Below are 19,181 nucleotides of genomic sequence, written 5' to 3'. Positions count from 1 at the left end.
TCTAGTTTGCTTGCTCAATCTGTACATATGTTGCCTTTGCTAATTTTGATTACAAAGAAGTTAAATGGTTATGTAGAGAATTTTTCTTTATCTTGCTTGTTTTTTGCATTTGAGAATACAAGCCTTTCACAGCTTGTCTGTGTAGTCTTTTCCATCATGTTATGTTGAATTTTTGTGGCAGAAAAATGATTAACAAGGACTGATACATTCACCCATTCACTTTCTGTTTCTAACCCTTTTAAAATGTGTTGCTGCTTCTAGAGGGAGCATCTTATATCAGATAGTACCTTAGGTGAAAAGGTAAGTGTTAAAATACTACTTCTTCTGTGGAAAAACAGCAAAAATGCTATTTGCTGTCCTTTAAAATAAAAGAGGTATGTCTGTTGGATGTAGGTGTTTATTTTCATGGGATTTACAATCTGTAAAGCAGGTGGTGTATTTACCTTCTTATTTCTAAGTCAGGAGCAAAATTTCAGAGATTTCATTATTAGGGAACTTTTTGAAATTAGCTTGTAATGATAAAGGCCTTTTTTCAGTTAAGTGCCACTGGACTGGGGGTGGAGGTTGTATCCACACTACTGAACTTTCTGTCTCCATTGTTGGTGCTTTGGTCTGCAGCATTGTGGATTCAGGCACTCTGCTCCCTTGCAGAAGTGTTACAGTTCAATGTTCAGAGTTTTCTGGGGGATTTTGTAAGCTCTCTTCCATTGCTTTCTTCTTTGTAGAAACATATTTTTGCCCTTTCCCCTTTTTTCTCTTCTTCTCTTGAATGTTTATGTAAAGCACAGCATTGAGTGTTGATCTCTCTGAGCTGGTTGCAAGCAAACTGAAATGTCTAATCAGCAATATGTATGTGAGGTCCCAGAAGGATTATAACTGTGTCAGTGTGATGCTGCATCAGGGCTAATTAGCTCTGCCTCTCAGACTGAGTAATTAGCTCAGGTATCCTGCTCTGCTGCTATGACAACCAGGCTGTTTCCATTTCTGGAACTCCCTAGATTTAGAGCTGACTTGGGTATCTGCATGGCTGTCAGCTCGTGCCTTCTGTTATTGATAGAAAACAAACAGAAAGCTCCTCGAGCACTCTGACCTTTCTACATTTTCAAGGCAGAGAGCCATGCTTGTGGAATAAATATTTTTTTTCCTAACCAGAAGCAATTAGTGGTTGAAACAGCCTCTTGAGCTGTGAAGGAAAACCAGCCACTGAGTCCATAGGAGAAAAGAAGCTTTCTTTTGCAGGGGAAAAAGGTCTCACATAATTGAAGAGGAAACTACTTGACTGCTTTCAAGTGCACAGTGAAACTATTCCCATTCCTTCTCTCCTTTCCATCTCCATCATTAGCCTTCCTTCTCACATGTTTTCTGCTGGGTAAGCCAGAAACCTGTACATTTTTAAGCAGGTTTTCAAAAGTGGTCATTGATGAGTAAATATTCCAGCTGTCACCTGTTGGCCTGGATTGTTGGTGCTGCTTAAGGCTGGGTTTTTCTCACTTGTGGGTAAGCAGAGATGTGACTCTTTCCCCAGGGCTTAAAGCCAGACTCCTTTGTGGAACTTTTCCTGTGAATCAAACACTTGGGGTTCCACACTGTCTTCCCACTTCATCCTTGAGTGCCTGGTTGTTATTCACCTATTCTAGATCCTCTGTCGAATTCTGATTGAATGGCACAAACTGTGCCAATAAGTGCAGGAGTTCTGAGTTAGCTTGCTCATTTTGGTTTTTATTAATGTTCTATGAGCTTAATTAAGGGCAAACTAATAGATTTCTGCTTTGCCAAAGGAAATTGAAGGCTAGAACCAGGAAAAAGCAACATAGAGTGGCTGTTGTATGGTCTGGTAAGACCAGTGAACAAGCACGCGCTTACTTTGCTGTTGGAAAGAATTCCAGAAGCAAATTAGCCAGGAAATAGTGTTAGTTACTCTGATGGATAATATTTTAATAAGGGGGTGTAACATGGTAATTGGAGAAATGGTCTAAAAAATTTAGTTGTCCATGGTTTTGTTTTGTGATTGATGGAATCGTTGTTCTGTACAGGTGGATGTTAGGGACCACAAAGAAGACTTTGGTAAATCTAATTCCCTGCATATGGGCCTTTTGCAGGGAGCTGCAGAGAGTGAGAAATGTTGTTGACTTTGGCATGTGTTAAAAAGCTTTACCTCTTGAGTCATTAAGTTATTACTAAGAAGTTGGTATCATAAATATTTTGTATTGTGACCAAATTAGAAAATACTGCGATTCATTGCATTGGAGCTTGTATTTTTATTAAGTGTATAAAGTCTGCTTTCTCACAGTTTCTTCAATGAAATCCCTTTTCAGTGTGTGAATATAGGGGAGAATGTTGCAAAGTAAGAACTAATACACATTTTGAAAAATGGTTACTTACTTGTGTAGGATTTAAGTCATAGCAATGGCAAGGATTTCTAAAATATTTTGTATGCATAGTATAAAGAAATAAATGCACCCCAGTAACTATAAAGCAGTTAAAAACATGCTATTAACCACATTAAAAAATGGCAAGATTAGACTGTAGGATGGAAATGGCTTGATCTTAATTTCATGTGTGGTGTAGATAAACAAGAGTTGAACTTTGTGTTTCTTGGTTCTGAGCCTTGAGGTAATTTTTAGTGTGTTTATCTTGAAGTGAAATCTTACAAAATTTAAACTAAAAATAAGATGTAAATGGCTTGGGTGGAAGGTAAATCAGATTACCAGTCATACATTAAATGTTTCATTAGTTCTTTAAATGGCTATAGGTAGGGTTAAAAAGTTCATATCAGACTCTTGACAATTAATATGGTTATGTCAAAATCAATTTTTTGTGAAGAAATACAAATAGTTAATATCTGTTGACATTCTGGAAATTAAAGCATTGGTTTTGTTATGTGTATTGTTTTAAATCAAAAAGTTTTTTACTATTTCTTTCTGTTTGCTTCTGAATGTCTTTGTACTTGTCATCTCATGTACTCTTTCTTCCTTACTACTTCTTTTTCCTCTTCTTTAGCTATTTAAAGATTCTCTAGCTATAAGGAAAGGAATTATAATTTCTTTTAAAATTCTTTTAAACTTTACTTGCTACTGTCTGGGGATGAGAAGGGTTGAAAAGTTTTTTTTAAAAAACTCCATCTGAAAGTGTAAAAAAATGTTGAAGTAGTGCAATACATTTTATATCTACTTGTAAACTAATAGCATCTCTTTCCCAAAAGATGCATCCTGCTACTTTCAAAAACAAGTGGGAAAAAGCCATCGGAATTTACTTTCTGTGCAGGAGACATGAAGAAAGGGCACACTGGTTTGTGGTTTGAAAATCTGAATGAAATACCTGCTGTGCTGTGTTCTGACTGCAGTCCATCCAAGCTTTCCCTCTATGAATTGGTAGCAGGAGCAATAGTAATTTAAACCAAACATATAATTCTTTATTTTTTGCTACCTGAATATATCAAAGTATTCGCATTGCATGTACAACAGCAGACCAAAAAGGATCAGGCTTTAAATCAGCTAATAACTAATCTATGGGTATGAATTAATACAAACTTCTAAATAATTTAAAATAAATTTGTTGAATTAATTGATAGAACTTGTGGTACTAGAATATTTTAGAGTGAATCTATAATGTAAGGAAAGACAAATTAGCTATGAAATGAATTCTGCACTGTATAGTTCTGTATAATAAGTTCAAATCTCTGCTGAAAATGAAAGCACTCCTTGTAAGCTTGGAACAAAGTCTGTGTTCTGCCCCTCTGCACTACTGAGTAAACTCAGAGCTTGTAAAATTAATTTTGGCACTGCTCACTGGAGAAAAATTTCTCAAGGAGTTAAAATACTATTGCCTGTTTTCTACTATATTAATTTAATTACATCCATATTGATCTGGAAAACAGTGCTACTCACATGACTATAGAGGTGAAACTTGAGTCTCTCAGGCCGTGCTTTTTTAATGCTGCAGCTTTTCAAGAGAAGAGCAGTAAATATCTCTTTGTGTTAATAATTCCAGATAGTTGCTGGTTTACTAGCCATTTCCTCTTTTTATTACACAAATTTATTACAGGAGGAACACCCTTTGTACTAAGCAGAGGAGTAAAAGCCTTAGTTTGATTTATTTCTGCAGTATTATTCTCAGACTTGTGAACAAATTATGTCAGTGTATGAGTTTGCTAGCTGTGTGTGAGATACATTGCTGGATTTACTGTAGATGACAGGTGCTTCCTGAGAAGACAAGAACTAATTATAAAAAGCAACCAAATACAACTAGATCTTAGATTCTTTCTGTCTGGTTTTCAGATTGGGAAAGTACTCATGTCTCTGGCCTTTCCAAACATGCAAATTCTGCTGAAGGTTTAGTCAGACCTCTTGCAGACCAAGGGTAGGAATTAAATTGCAAAAAAGATAGTTCTCTCAGCAAACACTGTAATTACAGTTCTCTCTCTGCGTTAGTGAAGCCACAGACTTACTTGATTAAGTGCGGGTCTGATACACTGCAGTAATTATTTCTGAAGAGAAGAAGATGAGGATGATAAGAAAGGGTCTGTATCCTAATGAAAAAGTGGTATTCTCTGGCACAAAGAAAGTGATTAAACCAAATCCAATATTCTGTTAATCTGCAGGCATTCAGGAGTACCTAGGTATAGGAAAAGAAAGCTTGGGTTTCAAAGAAGAGACATCCTACTTGGAAAAAGTGGACTTTGTAGCAGATCCAGTCCTGCTCACATTCCACCATTTCCTACTTGCTGAATGGCAACAGTCAAGTTGCTCAGTGACCCTTCTGCTCTTAGGTCTATGTCTTGTAACAATTTTATCTCTTAGTTTTACTTACTGTTTAGAATGAGCTGTAGACTAACTTCTTGATCCCTATCATTAGGACATATAGTGGATATAATTAAAATTCTGTCGTTAGAGCCTTTGAAGACAATTTACTTCAGATCTGCAGCAAGGGGATTATTCTAAAGCTGTGGCCTAACTAAGCAAAGATATGAAGTGATTTTTTGCAGTTCATGGAATTGTAAAATGGATTGGGTGGGAAGGGACTTTAAAGTTCATCTTATGCCACCCCTGCATGGTCAGGGACACCTTCCACTATCCCAGGCTGCTCCAAGCTCCATCCATCCTGGCCGTGGACACTTCCAGGGATCCAGGGGCAGCCCCAGCTTCTCTGGGCAACATCTGCCAGGGCCTCACCACCCTCAAAGGGAAGAATTCCTTCCCAGTATCCCATCTAACCCTGCCCTCTGGCAGTAGGAAGCCATTTCCTGTATCCTGTCCCTCCATCCCTTGTCCAAAGTCCCCTCTCCAGCTCTCTTGGAGTCCCTTTAGGCACTGGCAGGGGCTCTGAGCTCTCCCTGGATCGTCCCCTTCTCCAGGTGAGCACCTCCAGCTCTCCCAGCCCGGCTCCAGAGCAGAGGGGCTCCAGCCCTTGGAGCATCTCCATGGCCTCCTTTGGACTTGCTCCAGCAGCTCCGTGCCTGTCTTGTGTTGGGAGCCCCAGGGCTGGAGGCAGCTCTGCAGTGGTGGTGTCACCTGAGCAGAGGGGGAGAATCCCCTGCCCTGCCCTGCTGCCCATGATGTGGGATGAGCCCAGGATGGGGCTCTGTGGGCTGTGAGCACAGACTGCTGGTCACAGCCAGTTTTTCATCCACCTGTTCCTATTAGAGTTACACACACTGATGTATTTGCGTTTGAAGAGAAAAGGAAATATATTAAACTGTTACACCTGCCTGGACATCATCATTTCATCCTGGCATGGCACCATCAATAGAATCTCAGCAGACCACATTCTTTTCAGGTTCAGAGGAAAGGAATCAATTAGTTTTCATATCTTGTTTTATAATTTGGTGAATTGGACAAGTGGCCAGTGACAGAGTATCTTTTTGCTCCGAATAGTGAGAAGGTTGAGTTAGAGTTGGCAGCACTTTGATCTATAATTTTCCAACCATTGCAACAGGTTGAATTGTCTTTTCAATCAATCACCAGGGAATTTGCTTCCAGAAGATGTAAACCTTTCCATTAATATAGGGAAGAAAATATCTGGCAGTCCACTCCTGGTACCAATTGTGGGTATTTCAATACCAGATTGAATCTTAAGTACTGGTAAACAAAGGAAGGAGATTCAGCTGACGTTAATTTTTTGTCTGACTTAAAAAAGATTTAATCTTAGTGATAATGGTGCAGAAAGCCAGACTGAGTTACTCGTTGTTCTCAAAATTTGTTAATTAATGTATTTTTTTTTTTCTGTTGCACTTTTTTCCCCCCGCTTTTCCCCTGAAGACTCCAGGCTTGTAGGGCTGAAACCAAATAGTGAAGGTTTGTTATTGATGCAGAGATGCAGAAATTTGCCTTACTGGTGTTATATGCTTTTCTAAAAGAATAAGAATTTTAATTAATAATTAAGAAACAGCTTATTCTGATATTTCACTGTTGAGTGTATTTGTTGTAAACTTCTAACTAAACTCATGGATTAGAGTTTAATTGTTGATGTTTATGTTTGGAGTTGCTTACCCTTCTGTCAAACAGATACCTTTCTTTTTTTTTCTCCTTTTTCTGGTATGTGAGTACACTTGATCTGTAAAGATTTTTGAATATTTTCTTTGTCCTGTGTTCAGCTCCACTTGTAGCACTTAAAAGGAGAAAGTGACAAACAGGAAAGGTTCCAGCCCAGACCCATTAATAGAAACCTTTGCAAACCATTTTGTGTAATAGCAGTGATGGATATTCCCACTCTTACATTTTAATATTCAGCCTTTTTTTTCCCCTCTGGTTTCCATAGTAGCCTGTAACAGTAGGATTATTCTTCAATTATGTGCTGTGTGTAAAAATCACTTTATAGGGCTCTGAGCTGGCCTATTCCTTGGGAAGAACAGGCTGCTTTTGGGGAAGGGAGCAGTCCTCAGCCTGGGAAGTGCTCATTTCTGCCTGTGCTGAGCAAAGCTTGCAGTTCCTTCTGACTGGAAACAGGGAGAGACATCATACTGTGATGAAAAATGCATTTAACCCTTAGGGAGTTGGAGACTTTGATCTCATGCAAACAGTTTAAGGTGGCAGGGATTGTGAAAATGGGTAGTCCTCCCTGCATTTCTTTCTTACTCTTGTCAGCCTATAGTAACAGCAACCACGTATTAAATGTCACAGAATCCCAGCATGGTTTGGGTTGGAAGGGACCTTAAAGCTTCTATTGTTCCACCCTCTGTCATGGGCAGGGACACCTTCCCCTATCCCAGGTTGCTCCAAGCCCTGTCCAACCTGGCCTTGGACACTTCCAGGGATAGATGAGCCACAGCTTCTCTGGGCAGCCTGTGCCAGGGCCTCACCACCCTCACAGGGGGGAATTCCTTGCCAATATCCCAAGTAGCCCTGCTCTCTGGCAGTGGGAAGCCAATCCTTATTGTCCTGCTGCTCCAAGCTTTGTCCAAAGTCCCTCTCCAGCTCTCTTAGGTGCTACAAGGTCTCCCTAGAGGCCTATAAAAATTAATTACGTGTATGAAGTCTCATTTGTAGGGAAAATGCAAGAAGGAGAAGGGGAAACTGAAACATTTGTAACAGTGGAATGAAGGATGGAAAGGTAAACCTCTGCCTTTAAATGCAGCAAATTATAAGGGGAAAGGAAGAAATTATGGATTCTGAAAACTGCAAGAAAGGAATGTGCTCTTTTTAGGATACATCTCCACAGAGGAGCTTAGGAAGCAGGAGAAAAGAGAGGGAAGCAGGCATACATCCTAGTGGTTTTGCTTTGCTTCAACAGCCAAAATAGCAGTTTTCTTCTTTTACCTGATGAACACACTGCTTTAAGGTACTGCAGAATGATGGAGCCAGAATATACCACTGAACAGGGCCAGAACTTACAGTTTAATTCAATTTTTGAATAGTCTCATCAAGCAGGTGATCCATAGTGTAACACCCCTTGGTGTTTATGTTGTGAGCTTCAAGGACAATTTAATGGGGGAAGGACAAGAAAGCAATTAATGGCTAAGAGTCTGTGTTGACAAGAAAGAGAATGGAGTTATGCCCAAAAAACAGGTACTCTATAGAAAACTCAGCCTTCTGGTTAAACTTAAAAATGTGACTGTTACAGGAAGGCACCCTGATATTGAGACTTCCAGACATCTTAAACTTACAGTGGGGGAGAGGGAGACTGAAATGTCCTAAAAGGAAAATTTGCTGAAAGCTGGTGGGGGGTAAATACTGTTTGTTACCAAATACTGAGAAAATGAAATGCCCTTTACAAAATAAAACACTTTATAAAGGTTCTGTTAAAATATTTTGTTTTACAGTATCACTCTGTATTTTCCCACTTTAAAGATTTTTTTCCACCAAGCTGTAAGACACAGCCAGATGAGTTACAGGGTTGGTTAACCTGGTCTGGTGGAAGGTGATTCTGCCCATGGCAGGCACTTGGAACAAGATGAGCTTTAAGATCCCTTCAACCCAAACAATTCTGTGAGTCAGCTGGCTGCTTTATTCTGTGTCTTGCATTTGTGTATCTACCAGGAATTACATGGTCTGTTTACGCAGCCATTTTTAATTTGCACAAAATATACCCTTTCAACCATTTCAACTATTTCTGGTAGTTAAATTTGTAAGGTAGAGGATCCAAAGCAATGTAAGATGAGTCATAACTAAGAATTTAAGAAATTTTTATGATTAAGTATGCTTTACTTGCAGTGCTCCTCTGTGTTTTTCCTCTTTCTTTTTTACTTAGCAGCACTTGATTAATTTTCCCCCTTGAGTCCACTATCTTTATGTTAATTAATATACTCAGACTTTTCATTCCCTCTTGTATTTCATCTGCCATTTATTACTATTTGTCTTTCAGCACTCTTTTCAGGACCTGCTGCTTTATTACTTATGCAAAGTTTTGGGTTTCTAGTATTAATAAGTTTATACAGGTGAATCTTTTTTATATTTTGCTCTCAAATACTCCTTAGTGAATCTTAGACACAGACTGTTGAAACACATTGTGTGTTGAGCTTTCTTAGTTTTCTGCTCCTCTTTCCACATTCCCATTTATATTTGTCCTGTCACCACTTGCTGTGATCTGTGTGTGTTCCAGCAGTTTATCTTTTCTCAATTCTGAGGTGACAGTTCCCTCTTGCATTGTATTTTTAGAAGCATATCCAGTCTTTTATGGATTTTGGCTCTAATATAAGCTCTCTCATTTTTTACCCATGCCAAAACATGTTGAGCAACTATTCATTGTGTTGTTTTAACTTCTTTTTTGATATGATGCTTCCTCTTATTTTTCTATAGTAGCCAAGTTCCAGCCAAAAATTTAACATTTAAAGTTCTCCTTAAGGGCATTTTATCAACAGGGTTTCTTCTGGTTATCTTTGTAAATCCCTTTTAAGTAAAGATCCTTTCTCTGCTCTGGAAATGTCCAATTCAGGAACAGAGTCATTGATATCAAAAGCTTTTGAGGCAGCAGATAGAAAATCTGTGCCACTCCTAGAGGGGAGGTTTTTCAGATAATATGGGACATGTCTAAACCATTGCTGTTACTAGTTTCCTACTCCTCCTCAAATTGCTTAAAAACTAAGCTCAGAGTACCCGACTTCTTAAAGTACATGGAATGGAAGCTTGAAGTCCTTGTTTTTTTTCTGATAGATACGTATTTGCAATAAGGAAAATGCAGAAATGGAGCCTAGTCTCTCTTCCTTATGTTCTCTGGTAGGGAAGGGCCTTTTCCTTCTTTGCCCTTTGTCCTTATGTTATGGTTTTACATACCCAAAGAATGGTGTCACACTCAGAGCACCTGGAGTTACAATTGTTTATGTGCTGCTCTTGTGTACATTAATCCATGAGACTGCTGAGGGGATACCTGGAAAATGGGGAATATGTAGTTATGGACCATCTTGGAGATAGTTTGAATTGTCCAGACTCCTACAGGAACCTCGGCAATAAATGCAAAAGCAGCTTGCAGCATCCTTATCAACCCTCTTGTAAGAGCCCCGCCCTTCCCACACTTTTTCCTGGATTCATTGGCTACAGCAGAGCTGCACACTCATCGGGGCAACAATGTCACCTCCACAGCTCCTGTTCCCTCCCCAGATCACCATGTCACCTCCACAGCTCCTCTTCACTTCCCAGATCACAATGTCACCTCCACAGCTTCTGTTCCCAGATCATTCTGGTGTCTGTGCTAATGAAGCCACACACAACAGCCAATAGTCTTGGGAGGTTGGTGACTCACCAAGGCTGACACACACACAGACTAAGTCAAGGTTACACACAGCATCTCAAGTTTAGCACTTCTTAATTTCTGATTTAATTTCTAAGCACAAAGGGATTTTTCTTGCATGTCATTTCTCAATTTCTTTGTGTTTCCCTATAGAAAAAAGTTCTATACATGTGCTCAGATAGTCAGAAGGTAAAAAGGGGCTTTGGGATGGGCTAACAGCTAAGAGGAAATGGGTTATTTGTCCTAGAAAACAGGAAGAAATAATTATGTGAAAAAGGAGAACTCTCATCTTGCATACTTTTAAATAAGGAGAGAGAAAGGTAAAGGCATTGCTTTGTGCCAGCTCAGCTAATTTTTTCATTGTGTTTTCACAGGTCATTGTCAGTAAATTCTTTCGTCTTTAATATACTCTAAATAAGTGATTTCATGAGAAGCAGAAGTAATGAAGAGGGATTTCTAATGTATCTGTGTTCAGCTTTCCTGAATTATACAAGAGCAGGTGAATGTACTCATTAAGTGCAGGTTATGTGCAGCTGTATGAGAGACAATATTCTGGATGCTGTGTAACTCCAGAAAAGATTGGGACACACACTGCTGGGCAGAAGGTGGTTGTGCTGCAGCTGAAGCTGTTCTTGAAGAAGCAGCAGCATTCCCAGTGTGGGTCCCTGTCTCCAGCTCAGTGAAAGGCTGAGATTAGCAGAGATTGGGGTCATGGTTCACACTATTCCCCAATGACCTCATTGGTTTCTATTCAATGACCTGCTTTTGTAAAATTCTTTGAGAGACTATATATCCAAGATGAGTCAGGTTTGGTTAAACAATTTATTAAGCAGCACACTTACAGACAGAAGTGCACCCAAGTCACATTTCCTTCTTTCAGGTTAACAAAAAAAGCATAGAAATGTTTCAGGTAGAAGGTGGCTTTCACTTAAAGAGGCAAATCAAATATTTTAGATATAAGTTGTTTCCATGATGTTTCTGTGTCTCCACTCCCACTTTTTGAAGGACACCAGCTTTCCTTAAATTGACAGATAAAGTTCTTTACCTTTCTGCAGCAGCTCTGCAGTGTTTACAAAGCCTCTGTTTTACTGTTGTTTAATGTGTTGGCTTTTTTTTCCATCACTTAAAGGCTATAGGAGGATCCCAGTCAGCCCTGGCCTTGTGGCTCTCTGGATGGTGCTGTTGAACACTGAAAAGTAAAGATTGGCTCTGGGAAACCTGGAGCTCAGCAGTCCCTTTGGTGTGCCATTGCTAATAAGGTTTGGCACTGTATAGATACAAATGCAAACACCCCTGTAGTCCTGATCCTTCCCTTCCACGTGCTGGAGCAGCAAACAGTTACAGGAAAATGCAGAGGCCCTGAACTGAGGGTATTCTTCAGAGCTGTGTCTGGGAAGCTCTCATGTAAGTAACAGCAACTTCCTTGAGGAAAATGAAGAAAGGGCTGTTCTCTCAAGGGAGGTGAGCAAGGAGCAGAGTATAATGGTGCATCAGCAGCTGCAAGGGACTTGTGTTTGGCTTGCTGTCAGATCATTGGCAACTCCCAGGTGTGGCACAAAAAGTCTGACCTCTTGTTTCTCTCTTCTTTCCCCCTCTTTGTTTTCTTATTAGATACCATGTTTTGTGGACTCTAGAGCCTGTCACGTCAGTGGAAAATCTCTAGATAATTACGTCTCTTTTTGTATTTTTTTAGGACTGGCCTTTCATCTTCCCTACTTTACTACTTCTGAGAAACACTGAGAAATACAGGTAGAAATAAGAGTTAACAGATGGTTGAGGAAAGGATCAAAACTCCATCAGGGAAGCAGAAGGACTGAGGGAAAGAGGATAAACCATGGGTATTTAATCCTCCTGTCATTGTCTTTTGCCTCCTCACTTTCTGGAAAGTGGAGGCACCATGTTTTATGGCATTTTGTTTATGGAGCTGGAGAGATGTTGACGCTGAGTAACAAGAGGTTTGATTCTCTGATAAAGAAAATACATGTGAAGGCATGTTGCAATACTGACAGCATGTGTGTGGGTTACTGCTGAGCTCTGGAACCCTGCAGATGGGACAGGCATATCCATAGAAAGTGGAAGGAAGGGTGGACACTGAAGTAAATGTCCTTGGTTTCTGTGAAAGTGAGCTTGAAGTTCTTTGAAGCATGAAATGTGGGTAAGTGTTATGTCTTTAAGAGAGTCAGCCTGGATTTCTAGGAGGCCTTCTGGGGAGTCCTCACTTTACTGAGCGAGGAGACACTTGGCAGCGGCATTGCTCAGCTTTAAGAAGGCCAAAGAAAGATCTTGCTGCTTCATTCAATTATTGAAGGACTAGAGAGAAGGGGACTGCAGACTCTTCACACAGTTCTGTGGCAGGTAACAAGTTGCAATGTGGGGAATTCTAGTTTGACAGAATGGAAGAAATTTCTGCCATGAGGTGGTCAGACACCAGAGGCAGTAGGGCTCCCTTTGTGGGTGAACCCAGTCTGGGTTCACTGTCTTAGGAAAGAGTCTCCTGATCTAGCTGGGATCTCTGCTTTGGGAAGGGTTTGGACTAGTGACAGTTAGGAATCCTGCTACCTGAAATTATTCTACAATTCTAGACTTCTAAGGAAGGTAAGAAGCTGTTTGTCCTTCTGTGGACAGCGTTTGGTAAAAATAATAGGAAATAGAATAGGGATAAATAATACTGTGTTAAAATAGTAATTAGATACTTGTTGGTTTTAAAATCAGTGATTAAACCTTTTAGCTATCCAGAAGAATGCATAATAAAGCATCTGTAGTATAGAAAGCCTATTCCAGTATGGAGAACAGAAATCCTTTATTTTTCCTTCGAGAAGTACTCAGTGTTTTAAAAACTGCTCTGGGGTTTACTGTAGAAAGTACAGAAGTGGTAGAAAGCAATTGCTCTCTTGAAATGAGTTTATCAGACAGACTGAATGTTTTCAAGGCCATTGTTTATTACATTATCCCATACCCGAGCTTGTGTTAAAACAAGAGACACCTGGTGCCAAGCCTCGGCTCACTCAGCAGGTACTTACAGCCAGTGGAAAACCCGCCCAAGAGCCCAGGACTGGGGCTGTGCCCCAGGGACAAGGCACAGGTAGGATGCTAGTTGTTAGCAATGACAATACTGTTTTCTCTCCATTGGTGGCTGCAGAAATGCTTACTCAGCAGGAATGTGCTCAAGTTTGGGTTTCCAGGCTCTTTTCCTGTCACCTGACCCCACTGAGAAGTGTCTGGCACTGCTGCCTTTGCCCCCTCAGATCAGGTGTTTGTGCACACAGGTTCCTCTGTGAGGAGGGAAGAACTCACAGAGCTCACATTGGGCTCCTCATTTCAGAGGGAAGCTTTGGTGGGGGCCTGTTCACAGGGTAGGTGAGGAGGGAGAGCAGATGTGAAAACAGTCTGTGATAAAGGCACTCAGAAAGAGGAGCTAGACCTAAATGCACATAGTGCAAATATTTACATTGTTGTATCTTACACTTGGAGCTCAGCCTCCACACTACCTGTGTTTATATTGCTGGATTTGAGTCACTTCTGAGAGCAGACAGCCAAAGGCTGCTTCTACATATGCACTGATAAGTTGTAGTTACTCACATTCTGCTCTTGGAGCCTGCTGTCATTGGAATAATTTGAAAATACAACCTCTGTGCTTGCCAGTGCTCTGAGAGGCAAAGTTAAGAATTAGAAATAAAGGGCAAATTTATGTGTACATATATTAAACACGGAAAATCTCTCTCCAAGTTACATTGCACCTGCACCTTGAACATTGAATGTAGTTATGACCATCCCACTTCCTAAAGGATATACAGATTTAGAGAGAAAAACCCAAGAATGTGGAAAAGAATGGCAAATAGAAGAATGAAAGTTTTTCATGCATTGCAAAAAGATCCTGGTTTATCAAATAAAATGATCAAGCAGCAGTTTTAGAAATAGAATGAGATGCCTTCTGAAGGAGTGTGGGGCTGAACTGCAGGTTGCATTGATAGAGAGCTCTGTGGAGATGGAAATTACAAATTAGTTAAGAGATGATGGATCCACTATCAGCTGTTAGATGCAGTAGTCACAGAGTGCCGTAACACTCTAGAACTCAGGAAAACTCTGAACTACTGCCAAATGTGAGATCTGTGTGATGCTGACTTGTGCTTGCATTCTGCCTGACACCCGGTGCTGATTGCTGAGTACAGGAATCCCAAGGTTAATTTGTTTCATCACATCCACCAGGAAGGTTCTTAACAACTGCTTGCAGCACATGTGCAGGAAGCACAGCATGAGCAGTGCTGACAGAAATGAACCTTGGAACCAGCCCTGGGGGAACAGGTGGGAAGTTTCAGCAGAGCATTTCTTGGATGTGTGCTTTTACCTCTCTTCTCAAGTGTGAGTGTCCTCTGTGGCCACAGTCTCCTCATTCAGGCAGGGTCACCTGGGGCAGTGCAGGGAGGGCAGGACATGGCTGCGGGGCCACTTCAGAGCTGAGGCTTCCATGAGCAAAAGCTGTAAGATATTGCCAGGAGCAAACTGCTGCCTTTGGGGCAGCAAAGGCTCCTCAGCTTTTCATTCACATTCATGTCATTGCTGTTCAAAGTTACCTTATAAAGAGGTTGGTGCCTTTTGAGAATTGCTACTTTGAGTCATCAAAGCATGAAAAGATCTCTCTTATGAAATAATTCAGTGAAAATACTAGATTGCAAGTTTAGTGTCTTTGGTTAGTAATTATGTGGCTTCATGTAAATCATCTCCGTGAGGATGCAAAGCAGCTTACATTTGGCAAGTGCTATAGAGCCATTTCAAACTAGCCTTATCAGCCTTAAATCCAGAGCTTTACAGGGGTTTTCTTTATCAAAATTTTAAGACTTAAGCACATTAAGTGTACTGTTTCTGATGCACTAAATCATGTAGGCCTACTTTTTTTCAACCAGTAGTCTGGGGACTGAGTATGCTTTCTTGCTGGAGACCATTTTACCAATTTCTGCCTATGACATCCTTTGGCAGTGTTGGCTGGCAGCTGTCAGTCTAGCTGTTCTAAATAATTATGTTACCAGCAAACTATCTGCTCCATTATTATCCTTTCTTTCAAAGCATTTATATCTGCCATGGAACATATTTATCAACATCTTTACATGGAAGGATCTATTGGTAGCTTCATTCTGTTCTGAAAACTGACCATTTTTGCTATATCTGTTTTCCTGGTTTTAATCTGAAAACTTTTCTTGCATCTATTTATTGCACATCAGCTTCTTTAAGAAAATGAGGGAGATCATTGTAGGATTTAAAAATGTCTCTGTGTTACATAAATGTATGATTTTTAGCTGGTTATTGATGCCTTATGGAGCTTCAGGGGAGTTGTGAAGCACTACTTGACAGAAATAACATCAACCCTTGAACAGACACACCAGATCTGTAGTACAACACCTCCCAGTCTGACACAGCAGTCAAATTTAATGGTGTGTAGTTCTTTGGATCACTCCTGAATTCATTATTTTTTCCTTTTTTATTCTTCTGACATTCAACATAGTTTAAGCAAGTAACAAATTCTCACATAATTGCAGTTTCAGAATTTCGTAGGATCTGTTTTCTTTAAAGTAGGGATGAAGTTTCTGTCTCTTTATACTATAAGAATATGTACTTTTTTCTTTTCAGCAAGGGGAAACAATTGGATTCTCAGTGGCATACATTGTTCTCTTCTTTGTAAAAATCTCTGATTATCTTCAATGTATTTCTTCCTATACTTGTAATGAAGGAATCAGTTCCATCACTGTTATGTTCTTGATCAAATAACATTTTGGATTTTAAAAGAGATTATCAAATCATATGAAATGCTAGTTACGTATATAAAATTATCAACTCCATCTTATTCAGAAGGTTGAACTTCTAAGTGTAATACAGAATTGCTCTTAAAGTGGAACAAGTGTCATTGAATTTGAGTATCAAAAATAGCAAGGATTTGATATTAAATTCCACTCTATTATACAGTGACCCCTGTGTTAGTAAAAAACAATTAATAAATCCTCCCAGATTTACTGATAACCTTTAATGATGCTCCTTATAAATATTGACAGTATTAACATTACTGATTGTTTTAAGCACAGACTGATGGAATTGTTTAGATTGGAGAAGCCCTGTGACGCTACTGAGTTCAGCCCTTCCCCAGCACTGCCAAGGCCATCAATCTCCCATGTCCCCAAGTGCTACATCCACACGGCTTTTAAGTCCCTGCAGTGATAGGGGCTCCAGCACTGCCCTTGTCAGCCTGTGCCAGGGCTGGACAACCCTTCTGGTGAAGAAATTGTCCCTAATATCCAACCTTACCCTCCTCTGGCACAGCTTGAGGTCATTTCCTCTTGCCCTGGTGCTTGTTACTTGAGAGAAGTGTCTGACCCCAGCTGGTTACCACCTCTCTCGAGGCAGCGAGTCCAGAGGTGTTCCCTGCACTTTCTTACTGAGGGTGCCCTCCATCCCCTCATGCGGATCGTGGCTAAAGACACCAAACAGGAGTGACCCCAGCACTGGGCCCTGGGGACAGCCCTTGTTACCAACCACCACCTGGGCTCCATTCCCCCTGCTCCCTGGGCCCACCGTCCAGCTGGTTTTTAACCCCATGAAAACTCTGCCCATCCAAGCCATGAACAGCCAGTTTCCCTGGAGAAGGCTGTGGGAAATGATCAGAGGCTTTACTGAAGTTCAGGTAGACCCCTCCACAGTCCTTCCCTCATTCCCTTAGCAGGCAATAGAAGGGAGGTCAGGTTGGTCAAGCAGGGCCTGTCTTTCATAAACCCACACTGGCTAGGCCTGGTCCCTGAAGCTAAAATTTTATGAAAACTCTGAGATTATATTGAGCTTTCCATACTGGACAAGATGTTGTCTTCTAGGCTAAATCTGATGTGAAAGGACAACAGAAACAATTAAGATAATTTTTAAGTTACAGTAGGAACAAAGTTGTTTCCTTTCCTATGTCTAAGTTATATAAACAGAATAGTAATGGATTTCTGGGCCTGGTGTCATGAAAGAAGTAAAATTGAACATACTTTAGTTGTAGTCCCTTGGAATGTCCTGTTCTCTCCCAGTGACAGTGTCTGTTGGATGTACATGCCGTGGTGGGCACAGAGTGGGGTCTGTAGGTGGCAGACGGGGAGCAGAGAGCGCTAAAGGGCCATAGGGACAGTGAAAAGACTCTAGCAACCAAAGTTTCCTCATTCCACAGTAATTTCCACGGATTTCCTTTCAGATTTTCCCAGCTTTAACAGCACCTTGCAGTAAAGGTGGCAATGCTAATGTAGTTCTCTGTAATGACTTTCCTGGTCTTCCTTCAATTCCAAAAAATTGCCTGGAAGGATTTGTAGCAAAATCAAGATCTGAAAATTCAGGAAAAGGAGTTTGCCACTAAGTCCTTGTCCTGTGTAATGTTTACATTTGTTCTGAAATCCATAATAGCTTTCTTGAAAATGTCTAGGTGACAGAAGGGGAGAGAATCCAGGAGTTTATGCTATGCAATGGCCTAAAAATAATCATTTCATGGAATTTGAAAAATCAAATTACTGAAGGTAAAGATATAAGAATTGCAGGAGCATGATGATAAAAAGCAGAGCAATTAATCACATATTTTAAAATGAAGAGTAACAAAATTCTCTTCTGATATATAGCAGAGTTGATAAGCAGAAGGTCAATCACAGAATTGGACTGCAGTAAGAGAGCACTTTTTATGGCTGTGCTGTGTGTAAGGCCTTCACATTGCAAAGAGGTTTTACAGAATACATTCAAACATATTTTTGGTTTTGTTGTAGGAGGATAGACTTAGGTGAACCATTAGAATTATTTTTAACAGTTATCTATGGTTCTGTTTGATAAGGTTTAAATTGCACAAGATTGCACTTATTTTTCCACTGGGATTCTTGCTGATTCATTTAGTAAGAGTTCACTGGCAAAAGCTGCTATAAGGATGGATTGGCTGTGTGCCTTATAGGAAGCGTCTGTCTTTTGAATATTGCTTCACTGGCAGCTGAAGTTGGGCAGTGTAGAGTCCATGCAGCAGGAAGAATTGGGGAATAAATCAGTGAAAGAGTCTTCTATTCCTACATGTGTGGAAATTCAAGCAAATACTTGGACTGACTTCTTTCTCAAGTCTCAACCTCTGGTGTCAGCAAAGAGTTTCAATTTTTAGGGACAGAAATCAATAGAAAGTCAGGACCCCTGGTGGGATTTAGAAGTCTCAGCATGTATTTGGATGTGCTTCAACTGCCCCACTACTGCTTCTATTTAAATTAATGATTAACATTTATTGATTCCAATGAGGTAAGAGCTACTTCAGTGTTATGTGATTGTGAGCAAGCCACAGAAAATGAACTTGTCTACTGGCCTGAGTAATTTTTGGGTAGATTCAGGCAGCTGTCTTCTGGAAACAGTCAGTGGAAATGCTACAGCAGAGTATCCTGACCCAGGCTGAGCACTGATAAATTGTGTACTCCCGATGGCTTGAGGAGCTTCAGTCTTTATCATCTATCACATGGAATTTGTCAGTACCACTTCTCAGATGATTGAAAACTGCACTTAAGGACATTATAGAAGTGGATTATTTCTTATGATCTAAATTATAAGTGGGACAAAATGTATAGGAGTTGCTCATTGAATGATGTCAAGGGAGATAAATACTGCCTATCCAGCAGTTCTATAATCGCCACCCATCCTCACAAATATTTTATTAAACCTGCCCTCTCTTGGCAATTTCAATTAGGTTCTGGTGCTGTGGTCCCTACTATTGACTTTAAGCTGATGCAAAAGAGCACACTGTGTTTTTTACGTACTTTCCTGGGCAAATCTCCTTGTGTCTTCTTCTCAGTGCTCCTATAAATCTTTCTCCTATTTTTCCAGTTTGTGTGTTTGAGAGATCAGTCTAATCAGTTACCATGAATTTAAGGTACCACAATTAATCCTGCTTTGACAGGGGATTGTGGGCTTATTTCATATCCATTCACATCAGTCTTGAGCTGCAATTTTCTCACTGCTTTTCTTTCAGTTTACTCAGTGTGGACAGGTGGTCTAAA

The 19,181-nt window shown here is 40.3% G+C and overlaps 1 protein-coding gene across 5 annotated transcripts in view; it reads left to right on the top strand.

The window, feature by feature from the left end:
- The window catches only part of STAG1 (STAG1 cohesin complex component), a 166,991-nt gene that overhangs the window by 71,435 nt on the left and 76,375 nt on the right, over nt 1-19,181 (top strand). The window contains exon 1 of one of the 5 annotated variants that reach the window (XM_072933189.1): nt 1,062-1,369. The exons of the other annotated variants lie outside the window; for them this stretch is intronic. The gene's annotated coding sequence lies outside the window, so the exon portion shown is untranslated. Of the gene's footprint in view, nt 1-1,061; nt 1,370-19,181 lie in introns of those variants that run through there. 5 annotated transcript variants of the gene reach the window in all.

This window comes from Taeniopygia guttata, chromosome 9, assembly GCF_048771995.1.
Source record: "Taeniopygia guttata chromosome 9, bTaeGut7.mat, whole genome shotgun sequence".
Lineage (NCBI taxonomy): Eukaryota > Metazoa > Chordata > Aves > Passeriformes > Estrildidae > Taeniopygia > Taeniopygia guttata.
The sequence above is the reverse complement of the archived record's forward strand: the minus strand, read 5'-3'. Positions and strand labels throughout refer to the sequence as shown.